The sequence below is a fragment of the Callospermophilus lateralis genome, chromosome 2 (genome assembly GCF_048772815.1).
Source record: "Callospermophilus lateralis isolate mCalLat2 chromosome 2, mCalLat2.hap1, whole genome shotgun sequence".
Taxonomy (NCBI): Eukaryota; Metazoa; Chordata; class Mammalia; order Rodentia; family Sciuridae; genus Callospermophilus; species Callospermophilus lateralis.
In genome coordinates this window covers 69470808-69480447 of record NC_135306.1, presented here as the reverse complement: position 1 = coordinate 69480447, position 9640 = coordinate 69470808, and the positions used below count along the sequence as shown (strand labels likewise).

The 9640-nt window shown below is 36.4% G+C and overlaps 1 non-coding gene across 1 annotated transcript; it reads left to right on the top strand.

Annotated features, from left to right (window-relative positions):
- The first annotated feature begins 6440 nt into the window (after positions 1-6440).
- Positions 6441-6513, top strand: Trnav-cac (transfer RNA valine (anticodon CAC)). The gene has a single exon. It is a non-coding gene; the product is annotated as a tRNA-Val (tRNA).
- The last annotated feature ends 3127 nt before the right edge of the window (positions 6514-9640 follow it).

The window sequence follows — 9640 nt, the reverse complement described above, 5'->3', positions numbered from 1 at the left end:
TGGGACTTACTTAAACTAAAAAGTTTTTTCTCAGCAAGAGAAACAATAAGAGAGGTAAATAGGGAGCCTACATCATGGGAACAAATTTTTACTCCTCACACTTCAGATAGAGCCCTAATATCCAGAGTATACAAAGAACTCAAAAAATTAAACAATAAGAAAACAAATAACCCAATCAACAAATGGGCCAAAGACCTGAACAGACACTTCTCAGAGGAGGACATACAATCAATCAACAAGTACATGAAAAAATGCTCACCATCTCTAGCAGTCAGAGAAATGCAAATCAAAACCACCCTAAGATACCACCTCACTCCAGTAAGATTGGCAGCCATTATGAAGTCGAACAATAACAAGTGCTGGCGAGGATGTGGGGAAAAGGGTACTCTTATACATTGCTGGTGGGACTGCAAAATGGTGAGGCCAATATGGAAAGCAGTATGGAGATTCCTGGGAAAGCTGGGAATGGAACCACCATTTGACCCAGCTATTGCCCTTCTCGGACTATTCCCTGAAGACCTCAAAAGAGCGTACTACAGGGATACTGCCACATCGATGTTCATAGCAGCACAATTCACAATAGCTAGACTGTGGAACCAATCCCGATGCCCCTCAATAGATGAATGGATAAAAAAAATGTGGCATTTATACACAATGGAGTACTACGCAGCACTAAGAAATGACAAAATCATGGAATTTGCAGGGAAATGGATGGCACTAGAGCAGATTATGCTAAGTGAAGCTAGCCAATCCCTAAAAAACAAATGTCAAATGTCTTCTTTGATATAATGAGAGCAACCAAGAACAGAGCAGGGAGGAAGAGCAGGAGGAAAAGATTAACATTAAGCAGAGTCATGAAGTGGGAGGGAAAGGGAGAGAAAAGGGAAATTGCTTGGAAATGGAAGGAGACCCTCATTGTTATACAAAATTACATATAAGAGTTTGTGAGGGGAATGGAAAAAAATAAGGAGAGAAATGAATTACAGTAGATGGGGTAGAGAGAGAAGATGGGAGGGGAGGGGAGGGGGGATAGTAGAGGATAGGAAAGGTAGCAGAATACAACAGTTACTATTATGGTATTATGTAAAAATGTGGATGTGTAACCGATGTGATTCTGCAATCTTTGTAATGTTTTGAATAACCAATAAAAAAAAAATACAGTAGAGGAAAGGGAACAGGAGGAGGAAGAAGGACAGGGAAATAGGAAATACTTGAGACTGAAGTGGAGCAAATTATATTCCATGCATTTGTGATTATGTCAAAATGAACCCCAATATTATGTATAACTTTAGTGCACTAATAAAAAAAATTTTATAAAGAATAGGGGGAGGGGCTGGGGTTGTGGCTCAGTGGTAGAGCACTTGCCTAGCACGTGTGAGGCACTGGGTTTGATCCTCAGCACCACATAAAACAAACAAACAACAACAACAACAAAAAAAAAAAAACCAAAGGTATTGGGTCCATCTATAACTTTAAAAAAAAATTTTTAAAAGAAGAATAGGGGGAATGAAAGCTCTTAATCACTAGCACTTCCTCAAGTAGACACAGCAAGGGGGAATCTGAAGTTCTTCTCCTACACAAATATCATCTCAACAGGAGGAATAGCATAACCGTTGGGGACACTACTTACAGGGGGTCCTCTGAATCTGTCACACCACCTCTGTCAGATCACACACTGCTGAACAGACTGGATGTGACTGTCTCAAAGAATAAATTATGATACTGGCCCCTGCCTCTCTCAAAAGCCCCTGTGGAAACCCCATCACCTGATAAGGGCCTCCACTCCACAGAGGGTGCACCCTACATAGTCTGTGTCTATACCACACCTGCCTGAATGACCAGAGGGTCCCCATTGTTGCAAGATCTACAGAAACAGTGGGTGCCTCAGATCCAATATATTAGGCACTGTCCAAACCATCAATCACAGCCAAAGGAGCCCCAGAGAGATTACATTATGGACTCTAAAATCTCAACATTGTACAACAGATCAAATCGCAAGGTACATCATAAAGAGAAAGCCACTTACTAAGAAGGCCATCACTTAAAAGTGGAAGAGATTTCCACCCCAAAAGACACACAAATCTCAACCTAGAATCAAAAAGAAAAAATAATGTGACAAGGAAAAAATAAGGTAATATGTCATCTCCTGATGGTCTTAACTCTCTAGTAACAGATTCCAAAGATAGGAAAGTGGGTGATATGCCAGATAAAAATTCACCTCTAAAAATTTTTAGTCTCCTCCTTGATGTCTTCTGCAACCCAATGTTCATTCAGTAGCATATTATTTAGTCTCCAAGTTTTAGAGTAGCTTTTATTTCTTATTTTATCATTAATTTCTAATTTCATTCCATTATGATCTGATAGAAGGCAGGGTAGAATCTGTACTATTTTATATTTGCTAAGAGTTGCTTTATGGAATAATATATGGTCTATTTTAAAGAAGGATCCATGTGCTGCTGAGAAGAAAGTGTATTCTCTCATTGACAGATGAAATATTCTATATGTGTCAGTCAAGTCTAAGTTATTGATTGTATTATTTAGTTCTATAGTTTCTTTGTTCAGCTTTTTTTTTTTTTTTTTGAAGATCTATCTAGTGATGAAAGAGGTGTGTTAAAGTCAGCCGAAATTATTGTGTTGTGGTCTACTGTGGACTCTTGAACTTGAGAAGAGTTTGTTTGATGAATGTAGATGCTCCACTGTTTGGGGCATATATATTTATAATTGTTAAGTCTTGTTGGTATATGGTTACCTGGAGCAGTATGTAGTGTCCTTCTTTATCCTTTTTGAAAAATTCAAAAGAATGGTTTTAAGAAGGCTCAATGAAGCCAGGTTTGGTGGCACATGCTTAAAATCCTAGTTCCTCAAGAGGCTGAGATAGAGAAGTTCAAGGCCACAAGTTCAAGGCCAGACTGAACAACTTAACCACACCTTGTCTCAAAATGAAATGAAAAGGGTTGGATATGTAGCTCAGTGGTAGAGTGCTTCATAGTATATGCAAAGCCCCAGAATCAATTCCAAGTACTTCAAAAGGAAGAAAAAATGGATGAAAAAGGAAAGCTCAATGTAACCCAAGAGAATACAGATAAACAATTGAATTAATTAAGGAAGGCAATGCAATGCAGGACATGAATGAGAATTTCAGTAAAGAAAGAGGAAATTTGAAAAAGAACCAAACAAAAAAAATATTGGAAATGAAAGTTTAATAAGTCAGATCTTAAAAACTCAGTTGAAGGCATCAGCAACAAACTGGATCAAATAGAAGAAAGAATATTATAACTTGAAGACAAGTCTTTCAAAATATTATTCAGACAGAATGAAAAAAATAAGAAAGAATGAAAAGAACATACAAGATCTTTGAGATACCATTAAAATATCAAACATCCAGCTTATCAGTATACCCAAGGCAGAAGAGCTACAGTTAGAAAGCACTAAAAAAAATTAAAACAAAAACCAAAAAACTATTCATTGAAATAATAGTAAAAAAAATTTCCCAACCTTTGAAAAGACACTGAAATCCAGAAACAGACAGCATTTAGAATCCCAAATTGTCATGAACAGAAAAGAACCTCTGCACAACATATTGCAGTTTAAATTGGGATAAGTACAGAACAAATAATAAATATTAAAATCAGCAAAAGATAAGTGCCAAATCAAAGGTATGTATGTTATTTGTTTGTTTGTTTTGTAGTACTGGGGACTGGACACAGAGGTACTCAGTCATTGAGCTACATCCCCAGCCCTTTTTAATCTTTAAGACAGACTCATTTAGTCACTGAGGCTGGCCTCAAACTTGTGCTTTTCCTAACTTAGCCTCCCAAGTCACTGAAATTCCAGGAGTGTACCACTGTGCTTAGCACCAAATCACATTTAAACGCAGCCTCAATTGACTAACAGCAGATTTTTCATCATAAACCCTAAAGGCCAGGAGGGCAGAGAATAATGTATCTCAAGTCCTGAAAGAAAATAACTGCCAACCAAGATCACTATATCCAGCAAGGTTATCCTTCAGATTTGAGAAAAGAGATAAAGGCCATCTAAGATAAGCATGAACTAAGAGAACTTAAGACAACTAAACCAGCATTACAAAAGATATTTAAAGGGGAGTATTTTTTTTCTTTTGGGTTGTTCTGTTTGTTTGTTTTCCCTGTATTGAGAATTGAACTGAAGTCCTTGCACATAAAGGCAAGCACTCTGCCACCGAGCTACATTCCCAGCCCTCAAAATACATTTAAGAGAATTTTATATTCATAAAGAAATAAAGATAAACACCATCATGAAAGAACAAATTACAGTAATAGAGTAGATATACAAATGAGGAAAAGAAAAGAATCAAACATTATGGTACAGTAAACCATCAAACTATAAAAATGAATAAAAGAGGAAGAAATGAACCAAGAATATTCTAAACAGCCTGAAGATAATCAATCAGTTATAGGAACATATACATATCTGTCAATATACTAACTTTAAGTGTAAATGGTCTTAATTTTTCAATTAAAAGACACACACAGAATGAATGGATTGAAAACCAGACCCATCAATATGCTTCTACCAGAAACTCACTTCACATCCAAAGGTGGAAAATGATATTCCAAGCAAATGGAATCTGAAAAGAAGCTGTAATAGCTACACCTATTTCTAACAATAGACTTAAATATAAAATCAGACAAATAGGTCTGATTTGTTTATTAGAACAGACAAATAAGGTTAATATATATTGATCAAGGGGAAAATTCATCAAAAATATATAATGAGCCAGGCACAATGGTGCAAAAAATAACAAAACATCAGAGAAGAAGTAACTGAAACAGAAACTAAAAGAACAAAGGATCGATGAAACAAAGAATTGGTTCTTTGACAAGAGAAACAGAAACTGATAAACCTTTAGTTAAATTGACCAAAAGAAAAAGATAATTTTTTTATAAATTTTAAAAATGCTTTTAAAGAATGGGGTACAACTAAAAAGGAAAAACATAGACCCTAATAAATAAATTTAGAGATGAGAAAGGAGATATTGTAACTGACACTACTGAAATTCAAGGTATCTTTAGGAAATATTTTGAAAAACTATATGCCAATCAATTGAAAAATCTAAAAGAAATAGGCAGTTTTCTGGACCTACCAAAATTAAGTCAAGGGGATTTTTAAACCTAAGTAGATCAATAACAAGTATTGATATTGAATCAATAATAAAGTCTCCCAACCAAAAATGTAACCCAGGAATGAAAACATTTACCTCTGAGTTTTACCAAACTTTTAAAGAACTTAAACCAATACTCCTCAAACTGTTCCAAAAAATAGAAAGGGAAGGAATTCTTCCAAACTCATTCTACAAAGCCAGCATCATCCCACTACCAAAACCTAACAAAGACACTACTAAGATGGTACATGCCTGTAATTCCAGAAACTCGGGAGGCTGAGGCAGGAGGATCACAAGTTTAAGGCCAATATAGCAAAGTTCTAAGCAACTCAAAATAAGAAATGAAAGGGCTGGGATGTGGTTCAGTGGTAAAGCCTTTCTGGGTTTTACAAAAAATAAATAAATAAATAAATAATCATTGGAGATGTAGCTCAGTGATAGAGCAATCCATAGGTTCAATCTCCAGTACCACACACCAAAAAAGGGTACAACTAATGGGGCTTGGGTTGTGGCTCAGCAGTAGGGCACTCATCTAGCACGTGCAAGGCCCTGGGTCAATCCTAAGCATCATATATGAATAAAGAAATAAAATAAAGGTATTGTGTCCAAGTACAACTAAAAAAATAAATTTAAAAAATGCTTTTAAAGAAAGGGGCACAACTAAAAAGGAAAAACATAAATAAATTTCCCTGATAAATATAGATGTAAAAATCCTCAACAGAATACTTGCAAATCAAATTCAACAGCACATTAAAAAGATCATATACTATGATCAAGTTGGTTTCATTCCACAATTGTAAGGATGGATCAACATATGCAAATCAATAAATGTAAATAGGGCACATAAATAGAATCAAGGATAAAAATCATACAATCACCTCAATAGATTCAGAAAAAGCTTTTGATAAAATTCAACATCTTTCATGATAAAAGCCCTGAATAAATTAGATATAGAAAGATCAAACTTCAAAATAATAAAGACTACATATGACAAACTCATAGTCAATACAATATTGAATAGGAAAAAACAGAAAACATTTTCTCTAAAATCAGGAACAAGATAAGGGTGTCCACTTTCACCACCCTCATTCAATATAGTAATACAAGTTTCAGCCAGATCAATTAGACAAAAGAAATAAATAAAAAGCATACAAAGAGAAAAGGAATAAGTCAAATAATTCCTGTTTGCAATGATATGATTCTTTACATAGAAAAACCTAAAATTTTCAACAAAAGACTATTAGAACTGACAGACAAATCCATTAAAATTAGCAGGATACAAAATCAACAGTTTTGGGCTGGGGATGTAGCTCAGTTGGTGGAGTGCTTGCCTCACATGCACAAGGCCCTGGGTTCAATCCCCAGCACCACCAAAACAAAAAAAAAACAAAAAAACAGTTTTACTACATAGCAATAATAAAATAACAAAGAAATCAGGAAAGTAATACCATTTGCAATAGCCACACACAAAAAAAAATTAAAAACCTAGAAATAAAGACTAAGTATGTGAAAGACTTCTACAATAAAAATCACAAGTCACTGAAAAAAATTAGGAAGACACTGAAAGGTGAAAAGATTCCCACCATGATCATGAACTAGAATTAATATTGTTAAAATAAATGGTCATACTACCCAAAGTGATCTATAGACTCAGTGTTATCCTCCAGAAAATACCAATGACAGTCCTTACAGGGCCAGAAAAAAAATCCTAAAATTCATGAAGAAGAATAAAAGACCCAGGATAGCCAAAGCAATCCTGAGCAAAAAGAGCAAGGCTGGAGGTATCACAATATTTAATATCAATGCATAGTAACCAAAGCAGCATGGTATTGGCAGTAAAACAGACACATGGACCAATGGAACAGAATACAGGACTCAAATAAATCCACACATCTTCAGCCAACTGATTCTCAACAATGATGCCAAAAATATACACTGGAGAGAGGACAGCCTCTTCAATAAATTGTGCTGAGAAAAAAAAAATGGATATCCACATGTAGAAGATTAAAACTAAATCCCTGTCACCTTAAAATCAAAGACCTTAATGTAAGACATGCGGCTCTAAAACAATTAGAGAAAAAACAGGCAAACATTTCAAAATATTGGCACAGGCAAGGTTTCCTGGATAGGACTCCAAAAGCTCAAGAAAAAAAAAGGGGGTGTCGGGGGAAGAATTGACAAATGGGATTACATCAAATTAAAAACCTTCTGCACAGCAAAGGAAACAAGAAAGTGAAGAGACAACCTGCAGAATGGAAGAAAATCTTTGCCAGTCATTCAGCTGACAGAGGTCTAACACCCAGAATATATATAAAGAGCTCTGAAAACTTGACCAAAAAAAAGCAATCTATCAATGAATGGGCAAAAAAATCTAAAAAGTGGATTCTCAAAAGAAATACAAACAGCCAAAAAATTCTCAATATCTGTGTGTGTGTGTGTGTGTGTGTGTGTGTGTGTGTGTGTGTATTACTGAGAATTGAGCTCAGGGGGCTCTACAACTGAGCTACGTCTCCAGGTTTTTTAAATTTTGTTTTGAGACAGAGTCTTGCTAAGTTGCCCAAGCTGGCCTTGAACTTGCCATCCTCCTGTCTTAGCCTCCAGAGCAGAGCCTTTGGGATCAGAGACATGTGCCATCACATCAGGACAAAAAAAAAAAAAATTGCACTGTATCTTTAGCTCTCAGGGAAATAGAAATCAAAACTACAGTGGGATTTCATCTCACTCCAGTTAGTATGTCTATTTTCAAAACAACAACAACAACAACAAAAAATGCTGGCAAGCATGAAGAGAAGAACCCTTATACACTCTTGGTAAGAATGTAAATCACTACAGCCACTATAGAAAATAGTGTGGAGGTTCCTCAAAAAACTAAAAGTAGAACCACCACATGATTCAGCTATGCCACTTCCTGGTATCTATCCAAAGAAATGATGTCAGCATACAAATAGACCTGCATGTCCATGTTTATTAGAGCACTGTTCATAATAGCCAAGATATGGAGTCAGCCTACTGCCTATCAATGGATAAATGGATAAAGAAAATTTGGTACATGTACACGATGGCGTATTTTTCATCCATAAGAGAGAATAAAAATCCTGTCATTTTTTAGGAAAATGGATAGAACCGGAGGACCTCATGTTAAGTCAAATAAGCCAGACACAAAGAATCTCATGTTTTCTCTCACATGTGAAAACTTAAAAAGTGGAAAGCAGAAGAGGGACTATTAAGGACTGGGAATGGAGCTGAGGGGAAAAGAACGAGAAGGGAGAATATTAAGGAAAGGTGATTGGAGGGCACTAGGGATATAGCTCAGTTGGTAGAGTGCTTGCCTAGCATGCACAAGGCCCGGGTTCAATCCTCAGCACCACACACACACACACACACACACACACACACACACACACACGGTGAATGGACATGATAAATGCACAATATGTGCATGTATAGAAATATAATGGTGAATCCCATTAGTTTGTACAATTGCTATATTAACTATAATAAAAAAGAAAACGAAAGGAACCTGTTGTAAGCATCATCTCAATAAACTTAAGCAAGTTGTCTCCTCTGAGGAAGGTAAAGTTAAAAGAAAAGAAAAGGAAAATGGTAGAAATGGTTTAACTACTAATGTCATGAAATTATAATTTTAGGCATAAATATAATCAGTGCCTTTTGAACACTGCTTTGTTCCTCTGGAAGAACTGAAATTTTTATTAAAAAGGCAAAGACAGTCATGACTAAAAAGATAATTGCATGTTTTCGTTATTTAATTAGAGCTGTTGAAAAAATGGGAATGAGCAGCCTAAGTTTAGCTCATCAACATTGAAACTGTTCAAGTAGAAGCAAAACGGTCACTAGGAAGGCAGTATGTGAATGGTTTCCCACATTCGGGTAGGAAATTGGACTAAATGATCTACTCAGAGGCTCCTTGTTGAACAGACTAGAAATTCTCCTAGAATTAAGAGAAAAGGATGAACATGGTAGGCTGGCAGGGCCTAAAGGAATGGGCAGGACTAAAGAAGAGGGTAGCATAGAGTCAGGTGTGGCCAAGGCAGGCCTCCAAGGAGAAACAAAGCTTCAGCTGTGTTATGGTTTAGATGTGAGGTATCCCCAAAAGCCCTTGTGTGAGACAATGCGAGAAAGTTTAGAAGTGAAATGGTTGTGTTATGGGAATCTTAACCTAATCAGTTCATTAATCCCCTGGTTAACTAGGTGGTGACTATAGGCAGGTAGGGTGTGGCTGGAAGAGGTGGGTCACTGGGGGGTGGTGTGCCTTTGGGGTATATGTTTCCTTCTTGGTGAGTGGAGTGTTCTCTCTCTCTCTCTCTCTCTCTCTCTCTCTCTCTCTCTCTCTCTCTCTCTCCTAGTTCCATGTTCTGAGCACTTTCCTCTACCACACCCTTCTGCCATGATGTTATGCCTCACCTTAAGCCCAGAGCAAAGGAGTCAGCTCTCTATGGACTTAGACCTCTGAAACTATGAGCCCCAAAATAAACTTTTCTT